Consider the following 15,119-nt stretch of genomic DNA (forward strand, 5'->3'; position numbering starts at 1 on the left):
AGGAAATAATAAGACCTGGAGGAGAAAGGAGCTCCACAAGTAGAACAACAGAACCAAAAAATCTGGGCACAGTGGTCTTTTTTCAGACCAAAACCATTGATGGAGATAAACTAGAATCCCTGCACAGATGTTGCAAATGGCAGTTCAGTTTCCACGTGGGTCCCATAGTAATGGCAACAGGGACTGTCTCTAACATGAACAGATTGGCCTGTTCTTTGATCACCTGCCTCTGAGTGGGGAGCTAACTCACCAGGCCACAGCAGAAGACATTGCAACTACTCCTGATGAGACCTGATAGACTAGGATCAGAAGGAAGAAGAGGAAGACCTCCCTTATCAGTGGACTTGGAGAGGGGCATATGTGGAGAAGGGGGAGGGACGGTGGGATTGGAAGGGAAGGAGGGAGGAGGCCAAGGGTTGTTACAAAATGAATAAAGTATAATTAATTGAAATGGAAAAAGCAGAGTCTGAACAGATAAAAATCCAATATCTAAATGAAGCAGTCATTGTAGCAAAACAAATCTCTACCATTAAAGATGATGAATAAAACATTTAAAATAAAATGATAATGAATAATTCAAAAAATTGGTTTGTATGCAGGCATTCCTACAGGGAATTTTGTCAATCATTGGTTAATGGAAGAGGGCCCATAAGTGTTGCATAAGGAACATTGTTCAGCCATGAATGGTGTGGACCCTTGTGACTCCAGCACCTGAGATTTCAGAAACAGGCTGATCTCTGTGAATTTGAGGACAGCCTAGTCTACACAGTAAGTCCAGGGCACTCAAGGCTATTAAGCATAATCATGTCTTGAAAGCCCCCAAACCAAAAGCACACAAATATAAAAGCTACTCTATAAAGAACAAGCCATTCCTGATGACACCTAATTGACTAGGATCAGAGGGAAGAAAAAAAAGACCTCTGCTTTTCTGGTCTAGTCTGTTTGGTGATCTGTAGGCCTCCTGTATATTTATGGACATCTCTTTCTTTAAGTTGAAAAATTTTCTTCTATGATTTTCTTGAAAATATTTTCTGGACCTTGGAGCCTGGAGTCTTCTTTTCAATAAATTCCTCTTATTGCTAGATTTCATCTTTTCATGGTGTCCTTGATTTCTTGGATATTTTGTGTTTTGAACTTTTCTGATTTTACTTTTTCTTTGAGAGAAGTATCAATTTCTACGAGTGTATCTTTAGCTCCATAGATTCTCCCTTCCGTCTCTTGTATTCTGTTGGTGATGCTTACCCCTGTGGTTCCTGAACTTTTCTCCAAGTTCTCCTCCAGCTCCATGGTTTTCTCAGTTTGTGTTTTCTTTATTGATTCTAATTCTGTTTCCATGCCTTGCACCATTTCTTTCATCTGTTTGAATGTTGTTTCCTGACTCTCTATGATGGTCTCTATTATTTTGTTAATTTCCTTTCTATATGCCACTAATTTTATCTCTACTTGTGTCTCTATTTTTTTTGGCTATGTTTGCCAGTGTTTCTTTAAGAAATTTGTCTATTTCTTCTTTCTTTACCTCCACTCGACTGGCCAAGTCTATGAAAGATTTGTTCATTTCCTCTTTAACTGACTGCATTTGCATGGTTATTGTTCTAAGACAGTTGTTTGTTTCCTCTTCATGGGCCTCAAATAATAGGGTACACATAGCTTTAAATTCATTTTCCTGTGTTTCTGATGAATTGGAGTATCCATCAATTTTGGGGGTTGCTGTTGAAGTCATGATGTCCTGATTTAAGTTGGAAGTGTTCTTTTGCTGACCACTATCTATTGGCTTATCTGAAATCATTCCTGTTTATTTTTTGGGTTCTGCAGTTCAGACTGGTACTGTCTCTCTCTAGTGTCTGGAGAGTTCTTCAGAAAGCTGAGAGCAGTCCCATGTCCTCAGCATGTGCTGAGGACTAGCTCTACCTGTGAGAGAAAAGTAAGCAGACACAAACGGGGCAAATCCAGGCAGGCCTTATGTGTATATGTGTGTGTGTGTGTGTGTGTGTGTGTGTGTGTGTGTTTGTGTGTGTGTGTAAGTGTGCATGGAAGTATGTCTCGAGGGACACAGTGATAAATAATATTGAACCTTTAAGTATGTGGGAGGGGCTCTGCACTGTATATATAGCAGGCACTACTTATGGTCCCAGCGCAATTTCAGGCATTAACTGCCTTAACTCCTCAATTGGACACACAGAGCAGGCTCTTCTTTGTCCCAAGTGACCCTGTGTTTCCCAAAGTGGGTATGTGGGTGGGAGGTGTTTGAGGTCTGGCTTCTGTTTTAGAAAGACCCTGGATCTGGGGCTCTGCAGATTCTCAAGGGTAAAATCTCTATCAGGCAGATCACTGGTCAGGGAAACGGCTATCTGGGCTCTCTGCCCTCTGGTTCGGCCCTTTTTGTTTGATGTGCTCTGCCAGCTCAGTGCTGCTGCCACTGCCAGGTTAGGAAATTCTGCTGCAGCTGTAGACCAAGATGCCAGGCCAGATGTTTTCTGCTAAGGCCTGGGGGGCCCTCCACTGTACTCTCCAAACTTGGGATGCCCAGCACTGGTGTGCTGAGATTTTATGGCGGGTCTGCTTGGTTTTGGTGGGTATCTAGCATAATATCTGTCACTGAGGGATTGGACAGGCCGTGCAGTCAGGGTCTGAGTGACCTTATGGGGCCAGTATGTTGGCTAACAGATCCAGGACTCTGGGATGATGGTGCCACAGGTCTGGACTAGCAGTGCAGGGACCTCGATGTCGCAAATATATCTGGGCATAGGGTTGTTTTCTGAAACTGTTTCTCCAACCAAGGACCATGTATGGATATAACTTAGATCCTTTGCTCAGAGGAAGCTCATGGTAGCTCAATAACCAATTGGTTTCCCATAGTAAGGGAAACAGGGACCATCTCTGACAGGAAATCAATGGTAGGCTCTTTGACCTCCCAACTCCCCAAGGGAGGAACAGTCCTGCAAGGCCACGGAGGAGGACTTTGCAGCCAGTCCTGAAGATACCTGATAAAACAGGGCCAGATGAAATGGGAGTAGGTCCTCCCCAATCCTTGGACTTGGAAAGGATCAGGGAGAAGCTATGGGAGGGAGGGTGGGATTACTAGGGAATAAGGGAATGGTATGTAGCTGGGATAGTGTTAAAAAATATAACTAATAATAATAAAAAATAATAATAAAATTAAATCTTTACAAACACAGAGCCAGTTAATGAATGCCAAAACTCAAAAAAAAAAAAATAAAGTATTATTCATTCATGGGACTTTCAAAATCAAATTTCTCTTTTTGAATGTTACTATATTTTCTTGAGTTAGAAATTGTATTTTGTTATTACTGTATTTCTGGAAATTTCCCTTCAAAGGATGGAATATTCACTAAACTTTACAGACATTATGCATCATGATATGTTTCAGAAAGAATCATGAATCTACTTTTACCAGTTTGAAGTTAAAATCTTCAAGTGGGAACATGATCATGTGGGAAGAAGTCCATTCAGGGTGAATCTGAAATTTACCTAAGACATGTGTGAATTCAAAACCTATCCATTGTTTCCAGACTATCATGTGAAGGTTTTCATACATGTTGAAACCATAGGGTGTTGCCTTGAGATTGGTACTCTGGGCCTGTTTTCCTGTGTCATGTTTGGCATTTATTATGCTTATTTTGTCTCAGAGCTTTTCAGTCTTCCAATGCACTTGGCTGTTGTGTCTGTGAATAATCTACTCTATTAAAGCATATTTGTCAGTTCCAGCTTAACTGTGTCTCTGTATAATATTAATATTAAAAGGTTTCTCCCTCCTCAACAAACTTCCACCATTCCAATTATACAAGAAGCTGAGATGTATCACTGGAGTTCTTAGTTGTATTCAATTTAGAAATAGTAAAAAAAAAAAAAAAAAAAAAAAAAAAAAAGCAGACCTCCCCTATCAGTGGACTTGTGGTGTGACATGCATGCAGAGGGTGGAAGAAGGGGGGACTGGGACAGGAGGAGGGAGGAAACCACAGGAAGGATACAAAGTGAATAAAGTGTAATTAATAAAAAATTAAAATAGACCTTCCAAAAACAAATAAATAAACTGTAGTAAATAAAAACTTAATTAGAAAAGGACTAATATCCAGAATATGTAATAAACTCTAGAGGTCATCTTCAGTGCAAGCCTTTCCGTATTACACCATGAGCATCTTTCTTAACACATGTTGACGGCCATTTAATGACTGACCATAACAGGGAAATGTGAGAAAAGATACTTCACCATAGACTCTTCTCCATAGAAGAGTACAATCTTTGAATGTGACTCTATATCAAATTATGGGTTTCATCCAACAGTTTGTACAGATAGAAAAGCAACTGAAAATGTATATCAGAAGTAAAACATCTAACAATGAAATCTGGGTAATGGGTGTCTGGATGAAAATATTGCAACTGGAAAAAAAAAGGAACAAGCAAATAAGCATCATTCTTCTGTCCTGTCTGCATCATCACCTGCTTGCAGGTTCCTGCCTTGGTTTCTCTCAGCTGATTGTTACCGAGTATATATATATATATTCAATTCTTTCAGCCCAATGTTGTTTTGGTCATGACTGTTTCAAGGAAATGGACCCCAAATGAAGACAGCAAATGACATTTATTCATTCAATATTTAAAGAATTTATTTTTCTGAGGTCCAGAACTCAAATTCGAATTTCTGTGTCAGCAGGACTTATTATATGTAGGCGACAAATGGGACAAGTTGAGTTGTCAGATAGCCAACGATCAATGCATTTATGATGATATTCATGAAGGCAAGGTAGTATACGAATCTTACTGCCTTGTTTATACCTTGTAATACAAATACTGCACTGGTTTAATTTATCATGTTTACAAAAATCTCTTAGTTTTAAAGCGTTAATCTGTTGTTTGGTAAGTCCATTATGGTGGTTATTATGAACATGATTGAAGATGGTAAAATGAGGCAAAGATGGCAAAGAATCACTATCATCAGAAACCTCTGGATCGGTAACATGCCTTCCCTGTCTGGCTTCAGAGGGTGGGTGAGGTAGTATAAGTAAGTCGTTAGTGTCTTCACTTTGTGAGCTAGCTGATGAATTTATATTATTGACTACAGTATTGTCACGAACCACTGGAGTAGGTAAAGTATGCCGATTGAATCTTAAATTGGAAAATGGTAAGGAATTTGTGATAGAATTACGGGTAGAACTGGAAATATCCTTCTCACCAGAATGAACTCTTCTATTATTTTCACTTGATGGTGAGTCAAAATCCTCTAACTGAATCGCCATGCAATTGTCATCGAGTATCTCAAAAACTCCTTTCTTGATGTACACTGATGGTCCAAAAGGAGATGCAGCCACTGTAAAATCTAAACTAGTATTTGCGGTTTGATCAACAGAAATTATTTCAGAATCCTCTATACCTGTCTGATTAGGACAGGAGCATGTGTTTGTGTTTTCTTCTTGATCAGTTTCCACAGGGACAAACTGAATTGGCTTTACAGCTGTAGACTGACTGTTATGATCAGTGTTCTCTGTCGATATGTGTTCTATCATTGGAGAAGATGTTCTTTGCAAATCAGATATAGACAAATCATCTCGCAATTGCAAACCTGTGTGACCATTAGAACCAAGGGAAGACTCATCCATCCTATGATGTGACTGTGTTTCAGACAATACATGATGACCAGCTCTCACATCCTGAGTATGTTGAAGTGGCCTACTTCCTGTTGTTTCTCCAACTATCAGAACTTCTGGACTCTCCCTTCTGGTGATTCTATCTTTAATACATGGCCCTTCGATTAAAACATCAGTTATATCTTCCTCTGGTGAGAAAGGAATTACACAGGTTGACTCAGGTCGTTGATGTTCCACTTCATTCTGGCTTTTCCTACTACAGTCATGGTAGGTATGTTCTGAAGGTAGTTCATGGTCAATTTGAGGACTTGTATTCCCATCATTAAAGGTAAATCTCATCTCTCCAGTGATGTCATTATTCTTTGGTTTGCACTGACTTTTTCTTTCCCCAAGCCCCCACTCCAGTATATTTCTTTGTGTTATACTTTCAGATTGTTGAAAAGAGGTAATCTGGACTCTGTCAGAATCATCACTAGGCACAACATCTGAAGTGCTGGCTTCACCTGTACACATAAAACAGAAGTTAATCAAAATCAACTCTCAAAATTAGAATGCATACTTCTTTCACACTGCTTCAAAAATAAATAAAATAACCCCAAAGATTCAGATATTTTAATCTGAATTTGTGTCATATTTCACATAGAATCAATAAAAGTCAAAAATGAAAAACATAAAAATCAAAATTTACACAGAGTTCAAATTTGCCTTTGAAATAACCTATCTTGTTCTAGATATATTTATGAAAATTTAAAGTGAATCAGAAGACATTTCCACTCAGTTTCAGAATCTCCTATATCACCTTCTAGAGTAATCTATTCTATTATATTAATATAACCAGCAACATGATACTTAAAACTTTAAAAAGATTTTTTTATCTTTCACTCATATTAAGGACACATATATGTATCTGTGTGAGCATATATCCAATGTGTGCAAATATTGTTAAAGCGCTAAGGAATCAGATTCCCGAGATCTCCCATCCTAGACACATAACTGAAAAGGTGAATAGAAATTAGACATAGTTCCTGTCCAAGAACACAAGGTGATCTTCACTTATATTTTAAAAATTACTTATAACTTAAAAAGTAACTTATAACTTAAAACAAATTCTACACAGGGTGCAATATGAGTCTCAAAATTCAAATTGTATGTTTTAAAAATACTTTTACTCTATAACTTTATTTTTAATCTCATGAATTGCAAAAAATAAAACATGATAGTGGACATTTATTATACAGTAATATTTGTTATTCAACCCTGAGAAAGAAAGACTAATTCTTGATAGACCAATTTTGGTAAGTTTTTTCAGTGAGGAACACACACCTGTTTGTATTAGGTGGGAATCTGTGTGTTAAAATCATTGAAAGCACACTTAACCTTGTAAAACTGTATAGAATTAAACATACACAAACACACACACACACACACACACACACACACACACACACAGATAACTACCCATTATCACTACCAAAATTTTTCTGAGGATATTAACAGATGTCCTTTGGGGAGGATATTAGAATTATGCCAAATTTCATTTGTTGATATACAGTGTCTTTGTATGACTTTTGTAAAGAAGAAATAGAAGTGACAAACAAATACATGGAAAAATGGTAAATATCATTTGCCACCTTAGATGTAAGTGAGTGCATATCAAGATTCCATTGCAGTGCTCTCTCAATGATTGACAGTCTTACTATCATAATTGTTATTATTATAGCACACAGTTTACAATTTACAACCAAGAAAAAAAATAGTGTTTTGAGAATATTCCTTGAAAAAACCTTAAAAAAAGACTTTTAGTTTGCAACGTAAAACTTCAATCCCAACTAAATGTTTGTTCTGCTAAATTATAGAAAAAATTAGTTTTGTTTAATGTAAGATGCTCAAAAAACTCAAATATAAAGAAATTTTAAAAATGTTGAATTTGGAGTATTCAGAGTTCACTGACATCTAGTTGAATCATTAAATCTTGGAAGCCCTTGGCTTCTCCTTCCTTTTCTTTACTGAGACATATTACAAAACTTGAGTATTTCACGTTCACCTGTTTGATACTCATGTGTTTTTTTTAAATATTGACTCAGATTGTAGATATCTCATTTGCTTTTTTATTATTTGCCATATATTCTCCAGCAATAACTTTGCCAAATATTAGTGCTCCATGCATTTAAAATTTTATGATGCACCACTCCACTGATATTGGATCAGTTTAAATTACTGTGATGTAATGTAAGACAGTTGTTCACTCTCTGCCAAATTTTAGTAATAAAAGAAAGATAGCCTGAATCTTAAAAAAATTCCAATAGGCACATCCTACAAGTGATTGTCTACACCTATTATCATCAAGTGGAACAATCTCATAAAGGAACTCCAAATTAGAGAGCCATTATGTAACAGTGCTTTGAAATTTTGCTTCAAAAACAGTAATAACAAGGGGCCAAGAGGATAGCAGATCATGCCATGTCAAGGTTTGGTATTGTTCCCAAGGTCTAACAGGTATAGAAGGAAATCAGTTCTCCAGTACAGTGAGTGGTGACAGGAAAACATGGTGGTCAGCAGCAAGAAAAGTAACAAGGCTCATTGTTAATTGGGTTTAATTCTAGTGTGAAGTGACTACAACTGAGATGTTTGGAATTGGAGCTGAAGGTGAAGTGTTTCAGAAAATTTACACAGCATACACAATAGCAGAAAAATTTCAGGGTAGATGTATAGAAGAGAGAAGAACCCCTGTGATAGCTGTATTAACAAAGGGAAGGATAAAGGCCAAAGGAAAGAGTAGCAAGAGACAAAACAGAGGTAAAAACCCACAGAACCATTCACATATCACAACACAGATTTAAAATGCAACAAAACAGAAATTTCAGGGTTTACATACCTTAGAAAAACTCCAGAGAATCTTTGTTTTCAGTATTTTATTGGAAGAGTTGCAAGAATATATATCCAGCATGGTTCCTACAACAAAACTGCATAAAGACCTCACCAGTACACATACAAATAGGGTTACAGTAATTCATAAGATTCCCCACTCCTAGATGAAGAGTTATAGGCAGTGGATGGTAAGAGTGTATAAGTAGGGAGTTTCCTCCAAAGAACAGACAGGTTATCCATTCCACAAAGTAGCCAGCCTTAGACACATATAAACATGAGCTACAGTAAATTTACTCAGTATTCATTACATTTGTATATTACATTATTGAAAGGAGGGAACATGGTTTGAGACGTTAGAGATAGATGGGAGGACTTTCAGGTGAGAGAGAGAGATTGAAATGATCAATGCAGCCACTCCTGATGAGACCAGATAGACTAGGATAGACTAGGATCAGAGGAAATGGGAGGAAGACCTCCCTTATCAGTGGACTGAGGGAGGGGTACACGTGGGAAGAGGGAGGGACAGTGGGATTGGGAGGGACGCAGGGAGGGGGGTACAGAGGTGATACAATGTGAATAAACTGTAATTAATAAAAATAAAAATAATTTAGAAAGATATAACTTCCTAATAAAGATCTAAAATGATATATAAAAAGAAATGATGTAAATATAGTGTACTCATGTATAAAATTCTAAAAAAGAAAACATAATATGCCTACAAACAGTTTTTAAACAAGGACCAGACTACTGCTGATGTAGTAACAAGATGATTCAGAGACAAAAGAAATTTCCACCATTATCAGTGGATTTGGGAGTGGCTTGGAAGTATATGGGTTAGGGAGGGGATGAGGGAATATGCTAATATTGGCTACAATGTGAATAAGCTGTACTTTATAAAAAATAAATGAATTTAAACAAAATAAAGAAGTCTACAAAACGTTTAAGCAAAATTGACAAGACTCCTGCTGATGCAGTAACAAGGTGAATCAGAGAGAAAGGAAGATTTCTTCCTTAACAGTCCACTGTGGAAACCCAAAGCAAGTGTCCTGCAAGTATTCTTTGAATCCTGGCATGCAGAATAATTTTACTGAGAGAAAAAATGCTTAAAAGCAGCAGCACAGTGTTCCATTCAGAGGAAATCTAGTCTGCCGTAGGGTAGAGTGTGACTCACTAACACCTCAGCAGAAGGATGAGCAGAAGCAACTGTACAAAGATTCTATATAGCCAAACTCCAGCCAAGGAAAGCTTTATTGATTGTCTTTTCTCCTACCTAGAGACCTAAAGACACTTTTAGTTATAAAACCTCTTCCTAACTGATTGATCACATCATCTATTTGCAAGAGAAATAGCAGAAAGGGGAACATGAGGGAAATCTTTGTGATATTTTACTATGCAAGATAGGTCAACGGCCACATTCTTATATCTTATGGCCAAGGTACTCAAATGGACATTTAATGAATACTCCAGATATGATAGTGTATATTAGTTTTGTATTTCAAGTTAAATTATTATATAATATTCATTTTCCGTGGAATTATTTCTAGGCTTGTCTAACATGATTTTGATAATACGTGTGTTCTCCAAAATATATGACTAATATAGAGACAAAAAATGAAGTAAGTTCCATTTAGATTTAAATCATTTACCTATGTCTTTTGGTTGATGTGTTTTAAACAGACTTTCTGTCATAATGAAATAACTTAAAGCCTATAAAATTAACTTACATAATGTACTACAGAAGTCAGTCTACTTTTCAGTGTTGTTAGAAAGGTAAAAAAGAAAGGGAAGGTGTTTAAAATAATTGGTAAGCATATCAGAACGGAAATGGTAAACATATGGAACTATTTTGATATGGCATGATTTTTAAAATCCCAAATTAGTGCTGATCCTTAAAGACACAAAGAAAAAGTAAAATTTTCTTTGATTCATGCAATACTCAGAATCCTAGACAAATCACTGTATTTTAAAACAATGCAAAATGCTGTTGCTTATATGTAATATCGAGTTGGGCTCTTTTCTCAGATAATGTGTTGTTAGTAGGTTTCGTTTTTTTTGTTGTTTGTTTCTTTTATTTTAGTTGAGTTGGGTTATTGGGTTTGGATGTTGTTGTTGTTTCTATTTTTCTGGCTTATTTATTCATTTATTTATTTATTTATTTATTTGTTTGTTTGTTTGTTTTTTGTCAACCTAACTCAATCTAGAGTCATCTGTGGATGAACTACAGCTGTGAAAATGCATCCATCCATTTTATTGGCCTGTAGGCAGGTTTGCTGTGCAAATGTCTGGTCAGTGATTGATGTGAGAGAGCTAGTTCAATGTTGTTGCTGCCACACCTGGGAGAAAAGGATAGGATGGTGTAAGACAAAGACTGAGCATGTCAGCAGAGCAAACCAGTAAGTAGTATTCTCTAACATCTCTTCTTCATTTCCTGCCTGCAGGTTTGTTCCTTGAGTTCTGCCTCTAAATTCTCTTAAGGGCAGATTATAGTTTACAATATAATACTGTAAATTAAAGTATACTTTATTATAAGATTACATGAACCTCTTTCTCCCCAATTTAATTTTGATTATGGTGTTTGACTAAAGAAATAAACTAAGACATATAATAATAGATAATATTTCTCTTTAACTACTAAGTAAGACATAAGAAAGACAAGAGACAGACCTTCAGTGATACATCTCATTAACTTTTGAGCAAAATAATATCAGGGAGGAGGGCATGTTCAGAGAATACATATTGGCAGGATTTTCCATATCATTCTCAATGTTTTGTTGATTTGGAGTTGAAATAAATTACCTATCATACAAAATCAATATGCTGGGTCTACAATAGTATATATAAGAGCATGCTACAAAACCTAAATTTATATTGTATGCTCTAGGGAAACAATATAATAATATTTTCAAGTAGAAAACTTTTAATAATCCTTGGCACTAGAGTAAAAATTCGTATTTCACATTGTGAAAAAAATATAAATTCTTTGGTTAGGATACATATTTGTTTTTATTTTTTCAAGGTTACTATTACAGTCACTATTATGGCATGGAGATACCCCTCGGAAGATGCACTTTATGTTGTATGAAACCAGAAGCATTTTTGGTAATTTCACAGTAGGTAAGTCACAGTATGGTGCCTAAACTGAGTTTTAACCAACCATAATAATTTCTCAAGATTAAAAATGCCTCCACAGACAGACATAATTGGCTAAGGATAAGAGATAGTTGGTTATCATAATGAAACATTGTTTGCACTGTTGAATTTCTCCTGCATCTTACTTTATAAAAGAGAACTATAAATTGCTAACATATATGTAAAATTGATAACTATCACTAAATACTAGAGAGTATTATAAAAATAAATGGCTATGTTAACAATCCTCCTGAAAATGGATGTCAAAAAATTAATGAAAGTTCCATGTCAGAAATTGACAATTTACTGGAACCCATTTTACTGAATAGCCATTCTTTGGAAGAGAATTTAAAAAAAAAAATCTTTAACAGTATGTTCACTGAATTCAGTGGTGACCTAGTTCAGGTCCAAAGACAGTCAATTAGCCAAACTTCAAAAGGCAGTTCAAACATGCTGAAATGAACTCAACATGGACAATACATGGATTTCTGGCAGTTAGATCAATGTCAGCATAACCCAGGAACTCGTTATGATAGTTCCTTGGCTACCAAAAGGAGCAATTTGCTTTACCTCTAGCAAAAGGAATGTCTTGCTCTCCAATTAACATATTCCTATGATGCCTATGAGCATATCAAGTTCCATGCTAGCCACTAGGTTCTCCCATTCCCTACACAAAAAATGCCCTTCAAATCACCCATAGCTACCCTGGCCTCCCCCAGCTACTGATCCTACTTATAATCTAGATATTCTCACTAGGTATTCTTTATTGTCCATCTCCTGCTATTCTCCCATCTCTTACAGAAAACTCTGGTGTTGCCCAGAATGCTAGATATGTTTATTCTACCTTTCCTTTCTTTTTGCTGTGCATACTTCCAAATGCCTCTGGCCGTTCTCTTTTTCATGCTACAATAAATCCTTTCCATATGGTGGAACAATCATATTGTCACTTGATATAACTTACTTTCCATCCATGAACTTTCTCTCCAAATTTGTGAATTTCTGCATCTTTTACTAGTCTGACTTCTGGTAGATGGACCCACCATCAGTGTATCACTTGCATTTCTCTTTGATTTACTTGGCCTTTCAAGCACAGGCTTGGATGGTGTATTTTCCACTTGTCTCTGGTTGTCCTCCATATTTTCTTCTCCAAGAAATCTTGTAACATGTTTTGCAGCTGGGTTCTCATAATTATTCTTAGCACCACTTCCTTTCACAGAATTAGGAATGTGTGAATTGTTCAGTGGTCTCCCTTTCCATGATGGAGATTTTCTTTTTTCTCTTCCTGGTTTGACTTCATATTGTTCAAAGGTATTTGGCTGGTAATTAGGAGTATCATATCTAAGCATATTATGTATAGGGCCTTCTTTACCTGTTATCAAAATAAGAAGTAAGAAGGGATTCTAAATATCAAACACATCATAAAATACTTCTCAAAAATTTGTTTTATAACCTGCATAGGTCCTCTGCCTATATTTTATGGCTGTTACCTTTGTGTTTTTCAGGGAATACAAACATTGAGACTGGGTGTGATCCTGACTTCTTGCCTATTTTTTTTCTTACTATTGGGTTTTTTTTTTTTGTCTGTCCTCAATATAAGGGATTTAGTACTGTCTTACTGTATCTTGTTTTGCCACGTTTGGTTGCTGTGTTTTGGGGGCCTGTTGTTTTCTAAAGGAAAACAGAGGCAGAATATATCTTGGGGTAGAGGTAATGTGGAGTGGAGCTAGAGGAATATAAATAGGTAAAATTGTAATAGGGGAGTACTGTATGAGAGAATAATTTATTTTCTTTAATAAAAATTTCACATGAAGAAGTACCTAATGAATTATCTCATTCATGAATTAAAATCTTTCAGAATCAATGCCTTTGCTTATATAAACAATATTTAAGTAAAAGAAGGAGAGTCCAAATTCATTTTAGCAAGCTTAATTTGTTCCTGGATAAGTTTAGAAACGTCTTGGATAAAATCAAAAACTGCTTTTTTAAATTTTATTTTGAAAGGTTATCTCCACCAACAAAATAAGCCAATTTCAGTCAGGTAAAATGTTAAAATAATAAGCATGGAATCTTATGAATGTAGAGAGAGTGAGGAAAACCTGGAGGGGCTGGAGCTCAACAGCGAGAGCAAAAGAACCAAAAAATCTCTGCAAAGTGGTCTTTTCTGAGACTAATACTCCAAGGACCATTCTTAGAGATAACTTAGAACCCCTGCAGAGATGTAACCTATGGCAGTTTAGTGTCTAAGTGTGATCCCTAGAAATAGGAACAGGAACTGTCTCTGACATGAACTCAATGGCTGGCTCTTTGACACCTACTCCTCCCCCGATGGGGGAGCAGTATGTAGCCAGTACTGATGAGATCTGATAGGCTAAGGTCAGAGGGAAGGAGAGGAGGATCTCGCCTATCAGTGTACTTGGGTAGAGGCATGGTGGAAGATGAAGTTGGGAGGTGGGATGGTGGATAGAGATGAGTGAGGGGGCTAAAGCTGGGATAAAAAAAATGAATAAAGTATAATTTATAAAAAAGGAATATTTCTTTTTAAAGGGAAAATGTTTTAAAAAATAATTTAATTTTTTACAGCAGGTTTGGTTTCACCAGCTTCAGGGGACAAGACCAGATAAATTCACACCCAGATTATGGTGGAGAGTGTTTTCATTGATTGTAGGGAAGGTAAAAGACATGTCTGCCACACAGTGGACTTGTCCCCATATTTGGAAGTACACTGGTTCCAACTCTCCAAGGTGAAATGAACTCCAGATAAGTACTGTCAATACACAACATGTTTCTCCTTACTTACTTCTCCCTGGGGGTGTGATCCTTCTTCCTCTCCCTGGTTTTGGGACTCCCCTCCTCCAACAATCAAAGTTTCAAATGCACACCTAAGGAAAAATTTCGATGCCTACATTCCCTAAATTGCCTAACATCTATGTCTTCGAGCATCCTGTTAGGTCCAGGAGTTTCTTCATGAGCTGCACAGAGAAAGCAGGTGCTCAGGCCTAAACTCACAGACTGCTTCAACTGCACTTCCCTAGCTGCAGGTGGTCCCACAAATGTTAGAGAGCAAGAAAAACAGCCTGCCCTTCCTTGACTTGAGCAACTTTACAGCTTTTGGAACCCTTGCCTCATTGATGATGACAAATGTCAGAACGAAGCAGTCATAAACAAATACTCTACCACTTGTTCATTTATGATCAACAAAAAGCTTGGATGGTGGGTTTCAGATGTAGGATAAGCAGCTGAGGTGCCCTTTGTAACCAGGTGAACCTGACTTCCAGGTTCTTCCAGCATCTCTCAGTCCCTAACCATTACAAGACACAGCTGACATACCCCACCCCCTATCCTGAAATGTCCAGCCTAGGGACAGGAGCTTCCTCATCTCCAGAGGCTCTTCACTATATAATCCAGATATTTTGCTTCCCTTCTCTCTTTCTACATTTCCTCTCTCCTCTCTGCTTTCCCTCTGTACTTTCTCTGCACACACACACTTTCTCTTTGCCTCTGCATGGAGACTCACCTGGC

Source organism: Meriones unguiculatus (genome assembly GCF_030254825.1).
Source record: "Meriones unguiculatus strain TT.TT164.6M chromosome X unlocalized genomic scaffold, Bangor_MerUng_6.1 ChrX_unordered_Scaffold_31, whole genome shotgun sequence".
Classification (NCBI taxonomy): Eukaryota; Metazoa; Chordata; class Mammalia; order Rodentia; family Muridae; genus Meriones; species Meriones unguiculatus.